General features: G+C 53.0%; 1 long non-coding RNA gene across 1 annotated transcript in view; it reads left to right on the plus strand.

The window, feature by feature from the left end:
- The window catches only part of LOC138436983 (uncharacterized), a 30293-nt gene extending 25833 nt beyond the window's left edge, over positions 1-4460 (plus strand). Inside the window, exon 3 of the long non-coding RNA XR_011255704.1 lies at positions 1947-4460. This is a non-coding gene — a long non-coding RNA (uncharacterized lncRNA). The remainder of the gene's footprint in view (positions 1-1946) is intronic.
- The last annotated feature ends 8172 nt before the right edge of the window (positions 4461-12632 follow it).

Below are 12632 nucleotides of genomic sequence, written 5' to 3' on the forward strand. Positions count from 1 at the left end.
GAGAATCTTTCAGCCATAAAAAGGAATGAAGTAGGGTACAGGCGGGGCTCCCCTGGTAGCTCAGCTGGTAAAGAATCGGCCTGCAATTTGGGAGACCTGGGTTCGACCTCTGGGTTGGGAAAGTCCCTTGGAGGAGGGCATGGCAACCCACTCCAGTATTCTTGTCTGGAGAATCCCTATGGATAGAGGAGCCTAGTGGGCTACAGTCCATGGGGTCACAGAGAGTCAGACATGACTGAGCAACTAAGCACAGTAAAGGGTACAGGCTAGAAATGAATGAAGATTGCAAACATTTTCAGTAAAATAGTATAACACAAAAAGGTATGATTTAAGTAAAATGGTAAAACACAAAAAGTATGATTACATTTATACAAAATGTCCAGAATAGGTGCATCCAGAAAAACAGAGAGTAGACTGGTGGTAGCCAGAGGTTGGGGGCAGAGAAAGAGGGGACCCCAGGGAGTGACTACTTAATGGCTATGGGGTTTATTTTGTAGGGTGATGAAAATGTTCTAAAACTTGGTGGTGGTGATGGCTGCACAATGCTGTGAGGGTACTAAATGCCACTGAATTGTATGCTTGAAAACAGTTAAAGTGAGGACTCTTATTGTGTATTTTACCACAATTAAAAAGCTTTTCAGTCTTTGAGTATTTCCTCCTCCGCTTCCATCTTTCTAACTCCACCTCCATTTGGGAAAAAGAGTGTTCTAGAGCTCACTTGAATGAAAAAAGCAATTTTACATTTCTGTCGTTGTTTTTGAGGAGATAGTGTGTGTGCACTGGTTAAAACTCACCAAGGAGGAGAAAGGGGCAAGGAGGGGTAAATTAGTATTTTGGGATTAACAGATACACCCTGCTGTATATAAAATAGATAAACAACAAGGACCTACTGTATAACACAGGAAACTATACCCAATATCTTGTAATAACCTATAATGGAAAAAAATCTGAAATATATATATATTGGAGAAGGTGATGTCACCCCACTCCAGTACTCTTGCCTGGAAAATCCCATGGACGGAGTAGCCTGGTGGGCTGCAGTCCATGGGGTCTCGAAGAGTCGGACACAACTGAGTGACTTCACTTTCACTTTTCACTTTCATGCATTGGAGAAGGAAATGGCAACCCACTCCAGTGTTCTTGCCTGGAGAATCCCAGGGATAGGGGGAGCCTGATGGGCTACCGTCTATGGGGTCGCACAGAGTCGGACACGACTTAGCAGCAGCAGCGTATATATATATATATATAAACCGAATCACTTTGTTGTACACCTGAAATGAACACATTGTAAACTATCAGTTCAGTTCAGTCGCTCAGTCGTGTCCAACTCTTTGCGACCTCATGAATTGCAGCACACCAGGCCTCCCTGTCCATCACCAACTCCTGGAGTTCACTCAGACTCACATCCATTGAGTCAGTGATGCCATCCAGCCATCTTATCCTCGGTCGTCCCCTTCTCCTCCCATCCCCAATCCCTCCTAGCATCAGAGTCTTTTCCAAAGAGTCAACTCTTCGCATGAGGTGGCCAAAGTACTGGAGTTTCAGCTTCAGCATCATTCCTTCCAAAGAAATCCCAGGGCTGATCTCCTTCAGAATGGACTGGTTGGATCTCCTTGCAGTCCAAGGGACTCGCAAGAGTCTTCTCCAACACCACAGTTCAAAACCATCAATTCTTCGGCACTCATCCTTTTCCACAGTCCAACTCTCCAACTTAAAAAGAAAGTTCACCAAGGACAACCCCACAGGGACTTGACTGAGAGAGTGTCACCCTCAGACCTAGTCCCAGAACTAAGAAGAAGAGAGACGCACCCTTGCGCCCATTCCAGGCTTTTATCCTAACACATCTCCCTGGCCAGTCCACTCTCTTTCTCACCAGCATGGAGCTTCCCAGATGGTCCCTGGCCAGGGGCAGAGAAGGCTGATCCACTGTCTCTATCTTCCTCCAGGTCCTTTGGCTCCTGTAACAGAGGAGCAGGCAGGATGGAGCCGATGCTCATGAGGTCCAAGGACTGTCTGTCATCTGTAAGACCACACACGGGGCCTTGCAACTCACCAGGTCTGAACACAGCCTGGTCCCTGCCCCCATGCTGACCATTCCTACTGCTGTGGCAAGGCGCAGATGACCACAGGAAGCCTGGACCTCCTCCCTCCTCAGGGATAACATGGAACTTCACAAGATGCCACTCAGTTGGTTGTGGACCAAATCTGACCTGGGAGTCAGTCAGCTCAACTCGCCACGACACGCCCAGGAGACACCTACACTGGGCTTCGATGTGTCAAGGAGGAAGAAGATGCTTGGAGACAAGGGCCTGGGCCTGGGCCAGTCATCATCTGGATGGCAGGAAGGCATCCAGAAAGATCAGTGTTCCCAGAAGGCCCTGTGGCTCCTTCTTTCCACCCTCAATGCCAAGAACCAAGAGTAACCTGCTTCCTCCAGCTTGGGCAGAAATCAAGACACTAGCCCCTTGGGTCCTCCAGGATGCCACCAGCTTTGCTGGGTAGCCTCTCTGACCTTGTCCCACAGCCAACCTGACCTTCTCTTCCTGTGGACTTAAGCCTTTGTGGTTTATCCACGTACATTATTTAAATTCTAATTCCCCCAACTCCCTGTCCCACTATGGCCCTCTTTATCCTTAGACAATACAGGCTCAATCCAATAGACTGCAATCCCCTGCCCAAGACCTTTAGGGTAAGATGCCCTTGGGAATTCAGGATCTGTGGGATTTCAGGAAGGTGCATATAATGGTGCTTGTATTATACGTTCTATAGTACGACCCTGGGGGTACAGAGCCATACCTATAATCAAACACGCAAATATTTCCACAGTGAAATATCTGATATCTGTGCCAAATGGGACAAATAGAGACTATAAATAGCTTCATTTCAGCTTAGGTCAGATTTTGTTGCCAAATAGCTTTGGCAGCAAACATACCAAACAAACAAGCAAAAATAGAGCTTTCCAAGTTTGGGAATGGTTGAGAAGAGATTGAAGATCAGTATTTACACTGCTTAAGAGAGAACCAGGCAAAACTATCTCTGTGAAAGGAAAAGAGCCTGCGATGGAGACTGCCCCTCTCACCACCAGCCCCCTCCCACCACCTGCCTCCCCTCTGAGATCCTGGCCCTGGTGCCCAGGCTCCTCAGGCACTGTTTGGGACTCTATAGTGTTAGGGGTGCTTAATGTCAGAGCCTGAGCCATCCTGGGTCTGTTTCCTGACCTCTTTTAACTGAGAAGAAAGTGATTCCACAGGCTTCCTTGACCTCTGACTTTTTATGGTCCTACTAAAAACATTAGCCAGTGTTTGCCACACTGTACACAGGAGGCAGTGTCTTCACCGTCAGAACAAGGAGCACCCCAAGAAAGCATCTGTCTCTCTCAGCATGAGTGTCTTTGGACACACAGTGTCTTCCCAGTCCCCTGGATGGTTCTTTCCTCCTCACCAGCCTGGAAAACGTGTACTGAAGAACCACTTCAAAGGCCCTCCTCTGTGATCCTTCTTTATTCATGCTCCATGTGGGCGCTGAAATATGTATGGCATTTCTCTGCTTCTGGTGAACTATAACTGGGTAGCTGGAGCCTACCTTGCCACCCACTGTCCCAGAGGGTACAGCAGCACCTGGCATACAATAGGCACTCAGCAAGACATTGTGGAGAAGATGAGTTGGTGATAGGTCCATGTGACTTCTCGCCAGATAAGTTATCCTGGTGAAAGCAGGGCCCCTGTGCCATCTGGACGAGGCCCGGAGGCATTTGAGGGAGAGGAAGTGAACAGTGAAGGAGAAAGGAGACACACATTACCAGTCCAGGTGGACAACTCTGGGACCACATAGTAAAGCAAGAGAATGGAGCAGGAGTTCAGTTCAGTCGCTCAGTCCTGTCCGACTCTTTGTGATCCCATGGACTGCAGCATGCCAGGCTTCCCTATCCATCACCAACTCCTGGAGCTTACTCAAACTCATGTCCATTGAGTCAGTGATGCCATCCAGCCATCTCAGCCTCTGTCATCCCCTTCTCCTCCTCCCTTCAATTTTTCCCAGCATCAGGGTCTTTTCCAATGAGTCAGTTCTTTGCATCAGGTGGCCAAAGGATTGGAGTTTCAGCTTCAACATCAGTCCTTCCAATGAATATTCAGGACTGATTTCCTTTAGGATGCACTGGTTGGATCTCCTTGCAGTCCAAGGGACTCAAGAGTCTTCTCCAACACCACAGTTCAAAAGCATCAATTCTTCGGCACTCGGCTTTCTTTATAGTCCAACTCTCACATCCATACATGACTACTGGAAAAACCATAACTTTGACTAGAGGGACATTTGTTGGCAAAGTAATGTCTCTAATTTTTAATATGCTCTCTAGGTTGATCATAGCTTTTCTTCCAAGGAGTAAGCGCCTTTTAACTTCATGGCTGCAGTCACCATCTGCAGTGATTTTGGAGCCCCCCCAAAATAAAGTCTGACACTGATTCCACTGTTTCCCCGTCTGTTTGCCATGAAGTGATGGGGCAGGAGAGGTAAACCCAAATCCCACAGCCACGATGGACGGTCCTACAGACGCAAAACTGTGGATTTTGGTATAAGACAGGGACTCTCTAATAAAAAGAGGCGATCCTGGGGTAAGCGATGCTCGGAAAAACCAAGAGGAAAAGGAAAGGCCCGGCAGCCCATCTGCACAGTCAAAGCCCTCCGAGCCCGGGACTGAGACGCTGCGCGCCGCAGCCGCGAGGTGGCACCAAAAACCTGCCAATTGCCCAGAGCGCACGCTGCCTTCCCACCTCCGACCAGGTTCTGCTTTTGGCCTGGGCGCGCATATCCGAAGCAGAAGGGCATCCCTTTGCTTTGCCGCCCGGTGGAGGCTGAGCGCCCCGGCGAGATTTCTCGGACCCCGGCGGCGGAAGACAAGTCTTCCTCGAGTGCCCAGCTCAGGAAAGCTCCTAATCTGCCATCTGGAAGCTTCTCGAGGAACTCGTGGAATCTAGATGCGCTGCCCCGCTCCCCTCCTCCGCACCCCTCACCCCCCACCAAGGAAACGGATCCCTTCCCCTTCCTCCCCGCGTCTCTCCGAAGGCGGGCTCACGTCCTGAACTCTTCTGGGAACAGAACCGTGGTCCGCCTTCATCCTGTCGGGTTCCCACTCACAGCTCGGGTTAGGGCGTGAGAGCGATTCTGGAAGCTGAGGCTCCCCGGTCCTGTTCTGCTCCCTGAGACCTGTCACACCTTCGCACACAAGCAGTAAACACTTGCTGGCGAGAGTCACACGGAGGCTCGCACCGGGCTCGTGAGGGGCAGGAGTGAGAGGCCACGAGGATCGCTGGACTCGATGCCAAGAGACTTCCGTTTGACTTTGACTCACTTGTTTTCTCGGGGTCCCTTAAAACCCCATTCCTCCAATATCGAGATCTTAAAGCCGCCCGGCGGCCCCAAAGCCGACGCCGTCTCCGCGTCGAAGAGCTTGCTGCAGCCTAGAAAGCTTTCTTTAGTTGTCTCTCAAATAGCAGATTCCTGCGCTGGGCTGTCTGGATCCCCGGAGTCCAAGACCCGAACAACGCGCGGAAACGGTTTGCAGAAGGCAAACCCCCAGGGCGCACAGACGTTACGCGGAGCTTGTCGCGGTAGGAGGAAGACTCCAGGCCCGTGAGTCCTGGGTCCTCTGCTCCATGTCTGACTCTCTGGGACCCTGCGCCCAGGCCACCCTCCCATTGACCTAGTGTGCTGCTCTCCTCGGGCCCCACCAGCGACTCCCTCACCCTAGCACCCCTCCCACTCGGAGCGAATGTTGCTGGGGAGTGGCAGGCGGGTGGTGGGTATGGGAGGAGACCTGGCCATTAACATTCTGGGGAGGGGAAGGGTTTCCGAGAAAGGTACACGGCTCTGACTGGCCCTCGGGATCCACCCATAGAACTCCTCTAAGGAGAAGGTGTGAGCCTTTTAAGAAGTTGAAGGTCATGATGCTTCTGGAGTTAGAAGGTGAGAACAGGGACCTCATCACAGATCTATGAAATTGGGATCAACGCTGAAATCACATCATCAAGGGAGCCCAGAGGTCTCCCACTGAACCCTCATTCCTCCTTGGCACTGTCTTCAACCAGCCAGACAGCCTAAGCTCAGTCCCCTTCACCTCCTGCCTACCTATGGGAATAGCTTCCTGACCTGCCTTCCAGCCTACAGCCTCACTCCCTCAAAGTCTTGAAGCAGAGCTCTGAGTGTGATCTCTAAAGCTCTCCATAAAGCCTTATTTGGCTCCCCAGTACCCATGGGAGCAAGGCAGCACAACTTACCTGACCTTGAGCTGGATCCAGACCCACCCTGCCCCCCACCCCCTTCTCTCAGATTCCATTACCAGCTTCCCATGCAGGTGGGCACCTGACACATGACTGTTCAGCGCTGGAATCCAACCTCCTCCATGCCTTTGCCCCTACTGTTCCTGCCTGGAATCTCCTCCAGGGAGTACAATTCATCTTTCTGGTCAAAGCCATCTCTTCTGCTGGAACACTCCAAAGTTGTAATTAATCTCCAAGTTGCCTCCCAAAATGCTCCGTATGCAATCCCTAAGTGCGTCTGTTGGTTTTTCAGTGAGACTTCAACTGTGAGTTACTCCATGGTGAGTTACTTTAGGGCAAGGCTTGACTGTGCTTTGGCTCTCCCTCCCCACTCAGTTCTTATTTTGGACTAAGTTGGATGCAGTGGTATCCAAAGCATACACCACTTTCAACAATATCCCTCCCCCTGTGGTACATATGCAGGTAGAGGTGTCACAAGGGCACGAGGTCAGTATTTCTCCTGCATCTTGGGGGAATGTGGAGGGTCTCACTGCACACTCATCAAGGTTCACGTGGACACACACACTTCACATCCAAACACACATCATGGAGTCCTATGCCACTTGGAAGAGCTGGTGGTTGTTGCAGAGTCCTGTCCAGTCTGGAGGAGGAGCCCGATGAAATCCCACTCATCCTCTGGGCTTCCTGGGAATCCAGCCCATTGCCCTTTGCTGGGTGCTTCTCTCCCAACTGGGCCCTGAAGCAGGAGCGTTTGGTTGGGGCTACCTCCCTGCAATGTCCAAGTTCAGGAGCTTAAGAGAAGGTGCCTCCAGTCAGGCAGACCCTAGTGCCACTGCCCCTGGGCCTTCCCAACTCCTTTCTCTCCCATTTTTCCTCATCTTTTGAGCCCACCTAAGGTTCTTATATTTCCTCAGCTACCCGGAGTGCACGGGCTAGGAAGCCTGGGGGGGGGGGGGGTCATTAGAGACACAGGGTGACAGGCGGAGGGGCAGGCCAGCTGTGTGACAGTAACCGCGGCCCTCTCTGAGCTTCAGTTTTTCCTTCCCGTGGAATCAGAGCCGCTTCCATCTCAGAGGCTGTGGTGCCAGGGCTTGGATTCCAAAAATCCGCTGGCGTACCTCGGACCCTCCTTGCCCCCCAGTCCAACCTGACCCTGTGGCGCCAGTGGGACCCGGACCTGGCGAGGGCAGCGGCAGGCGACGGCGCGGGGCTCGGGGCGCGGGCTACCGAGCCAGAGGTGCGCACGCCCTTAATTAGCAGCGCGTTCAGTCATCAAGGGGCCCTGCTAGGAATTTCTGTTTAATAAAGGTCGCAAATTAGTTATGATGGTAAATAGTCATCTCAAAACCCAACAAACTAAAGCTATTGCCGGCCTGGAAGGGCTCCAGGCTGCCTCCCCAAGTACAGCCGGGCCCTCGCCCGGGACAGCCCAGCACCGCGGGGATCCCCCGAGGGAAGGTTGGGGCGAGGCTGCGGAGCTGGGGCGTCTGGCCCGGAGAGGCTGGGGCTTCGGCCACAGCGCCTCCCAGCGGCCTGAAAGAAGAAAGCCGGAGTCCGAGCCAGAGAAGCCGGGACAAAGGCCCGACGCCAGAGAGCGCCAAGAAGGCTGGGAGCGGGAGCCGGCCAGAGAGGAGCGGAGAGCATCCCGCAGAGCCAGGCTGCAGCCTCCCAGACTCTAAGGACCGCGTTGCCCCCGGACACCGCCGGGCTCCCCTCCCCGCTGGGCCTTGCCTCGGTCCCCTCAGACTTGTTGTGATTCCTGGGCTGAGTACATCCCGCCCCCCCACCCCCCCCGCCCGCTTCACCTCTAGAGGTCCAAGAACTTATCCTTGGCCCCAAGCCCATCTTTTCCTAGGGGAGAACACCTGCGCTCTGGAGGTCTGTAGAACGACTCCAACCCCACGGAGAGGCTCTCTGGAGTCCGGCAGTGAGAGCCGGAGGCTATGCATACAAGTGTCTGTGCCTTTCCGTGTGCCTTCCTTTCTTGCCAGCACGTTCTGTAACATCCTCAGTGTCTGAAGGGTTAGACTCCTGCAGGTTAAGGCCCTTCCCTTTTCCGAAAAAAAAGTGTGTGTATAAATCCGTGAGCGTCATGGGCTTCTCTGTGAAAAGTGCGGAGTTGTTGCTGGGAATGGAGACCCTGTTTCTGTTCTGCCCAGGAGAGTGGGAAGGCTCTGTGTGTGTGTGTGTGTGTGTGTGTGTGTGTGTGTGTGTGCGCGCGCGCGCGCGCGTGTACGGGTTTGCGGCGAGAGTGGGTGAGGCTGGGCAAATGGGTGGTGTTCAGGCACCTGGAGTCAGACTGAAGTTTGGAGGTTGCAGTGTCTCCCAGTGGCATTTCTATTACGTCTTTGGGTTGCCGCATGTATGTTGTGTGTCTGGAGGGTTCCTCTGTGTATCCTCCATGTGTTTTCTGGAAAATGTGTGGTGGCTGTGTTCTCTGACTGTATGGATCCCTCACCTGTTCCTCTTCTCTGATGTGAACTTTTGGTGAGCCCTAGTCCACTGTGCATCACAGGCTCCATGCCAAATGTTCTTGATGTGAAGACTATTATATGCAGATGTGTTTCTTTTGCGGTGTGAATAGCTCTGCACCGCTCCATAGGAGGATGCAGTTTTGAAACTGACCACGTTTGTGTGCATCTGTGCAGTTTGGAGTGAGCACACCCTGGAGAGTGTGCCTGCAGGAGAGGAGAATGAAGGGTTCTTGTGTTTGTGTCTGAGAACTGATATGGAATATCTAAAGAGGAAATCAGAAAGGCAGGCAGGCCCTGTGTTGTGTTGGGGAGGTTTACGCACATTGGGAAACTGCTCTCAGGGCATGCAGATGCCTAAGGCAGAGGCTCTACTGGGTTTGTGATGACATGGCTTGGAGTTGAAGTGTGTGCCTAACATGGGGGGTGGTATATTTGTGTAGATAAGTGTGTGTGTGTGTGTGTGTGTGTGTGTGTGTGTGTGTGTGGTGTAGCCTCTGTCAGGCTGGCTGTGCCTGCCTACTCCTGCAGAGCCCCGCCCGACACAGCCAGCTCAATCAGCCCCTGCATGAATACACCCGAATGGAAAGTTGTGCTCAGCTGACCGGAGAAATCAGAGCCGGCTAACACTGCTCCCCTCCTCCCAGCTCCCTCCTGCCCTCCCATAGGCCAGACACCCGCCCGGCCAGGGCACTGGGACAGTGGAGGCTCAGCTCAGCTGGGGCCGGAAGGGGCCCAGGCGGTGGGAAGTTGAGTAGGCCTGAGCCCAAGAACTTGGGGCAAGCATCCCAGGGGGCTGGACATCTCAGCGCAGTTCTTGGGGGTAAAGGGGTTAGGGGAGCTCGAGGGAAATTCCCCAAGGTGGCAGTGGGTGCCTCAGGTGACAGCCACACAAAGACCTAGGCAGGGAAGGAGACAGAGAAAGAGAGGAAGAGGGAGAAGAGACAGAGACAGCCCCTGCTCGGAAAAGCCAAGTCCCAGTGCTCCACAGACTTGTGATCTCTAGCGACTAAGCAATGAGCTGGATCCACAGTATTCCAGGCTAACCCATTCTCCTTTCAGAAGAAGCTGAGGGAGCCACTCTACCACCACAGCCCACACTAGGGTTTGAGTTCTACCCCCAGTTGGTTCACCCAGGCCTGGGCGTGGCCCTCCCAGTGATCACTGGAGCCCTCTGTGCATGCAAGTCCAGCCATCCCTGGCTAGTCCCACGGCCTCCAACCCCAATCCCAGGCCAGCCAGGCTCTTGTGCCTCCAACCCCACTATTGATCAGCATTCCCACTCTGCGCCGTGGCAGCTTCCAGGTCACTTCATTTTAATCAGCTGTACGACTCGCCAGGGATAATCAACTGCACTGGCACTGGGCAGTCGATTCCGCAGCATCCGAGGAGGGCCAAAAGAGGGGCCTGGTGGGGGCTCAGGACAGAGCTGGGGGCAGGGCTGAGGAGGGAGAGGTGAGCAGGCTGGAAAGCAGGTGGAATGACCTATCTTTCTTCAGGCAGGCAGCTTCTAGAGGTCAATGACTTTGATACAGATTTTCCTGGTTTTGCATCCCACTCTGCAAGTTCAGGTTTCCAGTGCAAATCCCGGATCACCATTTGTTTTCTTTGAGGAGGGCAGGAATAAAGAAAATCTTCCCAAATTGGCAGTTCTTTAAGTCCATCACACCCTAGCTACAGGTACCCCCACAGGCCCATGCACACAGGGAAGGTTTCCAGCCTGAGTGTGCTGGCTGGGGCGCCAAAGGGGAAGTGCACCGAGTTCAGGCAGGGTGCCCCCAGGGGCACCTGGAGCTGGCCCTTGGGCTGCCACGGGTCCAGACAGAGGAGGGCGGATGAACGTTGGGTCCTGCCTACCCAGTCTGCCGAGCAAGTACACACACTCCCCTTGCCAGGGCACAATCTGCAACATTCCCAGGTGGTAGAGACTTCCTACAGCGGCTGCAAGGCTTTTCCCCAGCAGGGCTTCAGCCAGGCCTTGCCCTTGAGCTCTGCCCCCACGACCCCTGGGACATTGACTGCCTTGGCTGTGGCTTTGAGGGACCCAGAAAGAGAAGGGGCAGGCAGCCGATTAAAGGAGAGATCTGTCCAGAAAGGGGTCTCTTTCCCTCTCTCTCTAATATTTAAAGGGGCAGGGGCCAAATCCAGTGTAACATCCAAACATGTCAGGGTATAGGGTGGACTGCGGAAGTAGAAGAGCCTGGCTCCCTCCACCCTCTGATTAAAGACGACCCACCAGGACTCCCATTCCTTAATGAGACAGGAAGGTGGATGAGGGGTGGGCAGCTGCCTGGTGCACTGACTAGAACAAGGGAACCCACACATGTCCACACCAGATTCAAGACTCACAAGATACCTGTCCACTGCATAGAAACTCCTGTACACACAGCATCCTGTAGGTGTACTTAACCCACTCCTTGCAGAACTAGGGACACAAAAACTGCCCAAGCCACCCCAAAATACCTACACTATAGGCAATAGGCATGAAAACACAGGGCACGCACTGACTCAGTGTATACACTTTTACATCAAACATCACAACAGATGCACACCTTTATATAGAGAACTTGACTGAATGGTGGAAATCAGCTTTCAGAATTACACACATCCACACCACTCACAACCAGCATTCATGCCTGTCCTGCAGGGAATCCATAGGTAAGATGAGACAGTGCAGAGTGGAGTACTGGTGTCTGTACAGACCTAGCAGAGATGAGGAGATGAGAGATAGCCAGACAGATAGCGGGCTGGTGACACCATGTGGGGCCTGGGCCCCCGAGGATAAAGTGGAAAAGGAGGAGTGGGCACTGAATGCCCAAATGCTTTCTCTGCCAGTTATGTTGAGAGAAGGAAGCATTTTAATTCCACTGGTTTGCCCTCTGTCCCCATATAAAAAGGCATCTGCTCCCTAGTGTCACCAGTCAAGGCCTTTCAAGGGGTCATCCTCCAGCAGCACCCAGTCTTTCTGTCCACCCATCACTTCTAATTGGTCTGTTGGGTGGGGTACATCCAGACACATCCAGACACTGTCTGAAGCAGCCACGCCTTGGGTTTCCAGGCCCAAGGTCTGGGTCAGGTATGTGACAGGCCATTTGAAAACGATAGGAAGAGACAGAGCCCCACAACCCCAGACATTATTCTGTGCATCTGATCAGAGGCCCAAGCTGAACAGAATTCAGGCAGCCCTTCCCCCAAATGCCTACCACCTGGGTCACTACTGCCAGAAATATGGCTTCATGAGGCACATTCCCACCCCCCGACCCCAGGCAGTGAACACAAGTAGAGATGCTGATAGTGGCATACCAGGCCTCCGAACTAGAAAGCTCTCAAGGTGGTTGTGGTCATGATGTCCTGATTCTAAGTAAGGATGCAGGCAGGAACCTTCTCCACACAAGCCGGAGCCCTAGGTGCACAAGGCCCCACTTGCGCCCAGGTCATCTCCTATCCTGGCCGCCTTCCTGCAAAGCCCACCCCACATCAACGCCATGGTACTGCCAAGGATGGGGACAAAAGGAAATCGGAAATCAAAATTAGTTTGGAAACTGGCACAAAATTCCAGGCACGTTTCTTCTTAATCCTCCTTGCTCTGGAATTAGGACTTTCAAGTGAAGGCAAGTTTTCAGAAATTACCTCTTTGGCTCCTCCTCGGGCACAGATCGACCTGGCCCAGAGCACCAGAGCAGCAGAGGCACCCAGCCAGGCCATCACAGGGAGGTGTGGGCCCCCACACTCACCCCTCCACCCTGTGCAGGGCGGGGAGGCCTGGGGTCAGAAGGAACCTGGTTGGGAAAATGCAGAGATTTAGGGGGCAGAGGGCGGATTCAATTTAAAGTACCTAACTCTGAAATGTTCGAGAGACTCCAGTTGATCCCGAAAGACAGAAATT

The sequence above is a fragment of the Ovis canadensis genome, chromosome 3 (genome assembly GCF_042477335.2).
Source record: "Ovis canadensis isolate MfBH-ARS-UI-01 breed Bighorn chromosome 3, ARS-UI_OviCan_v2, whole genome shotgun sequence".
In the NCBI taxonomy this organism is placed as follows: Eukaryota; Metazoa; Chordata; class Mammalia; order Artiodactyla; family Bovidae; genus Ovis; species Ovis canadensis.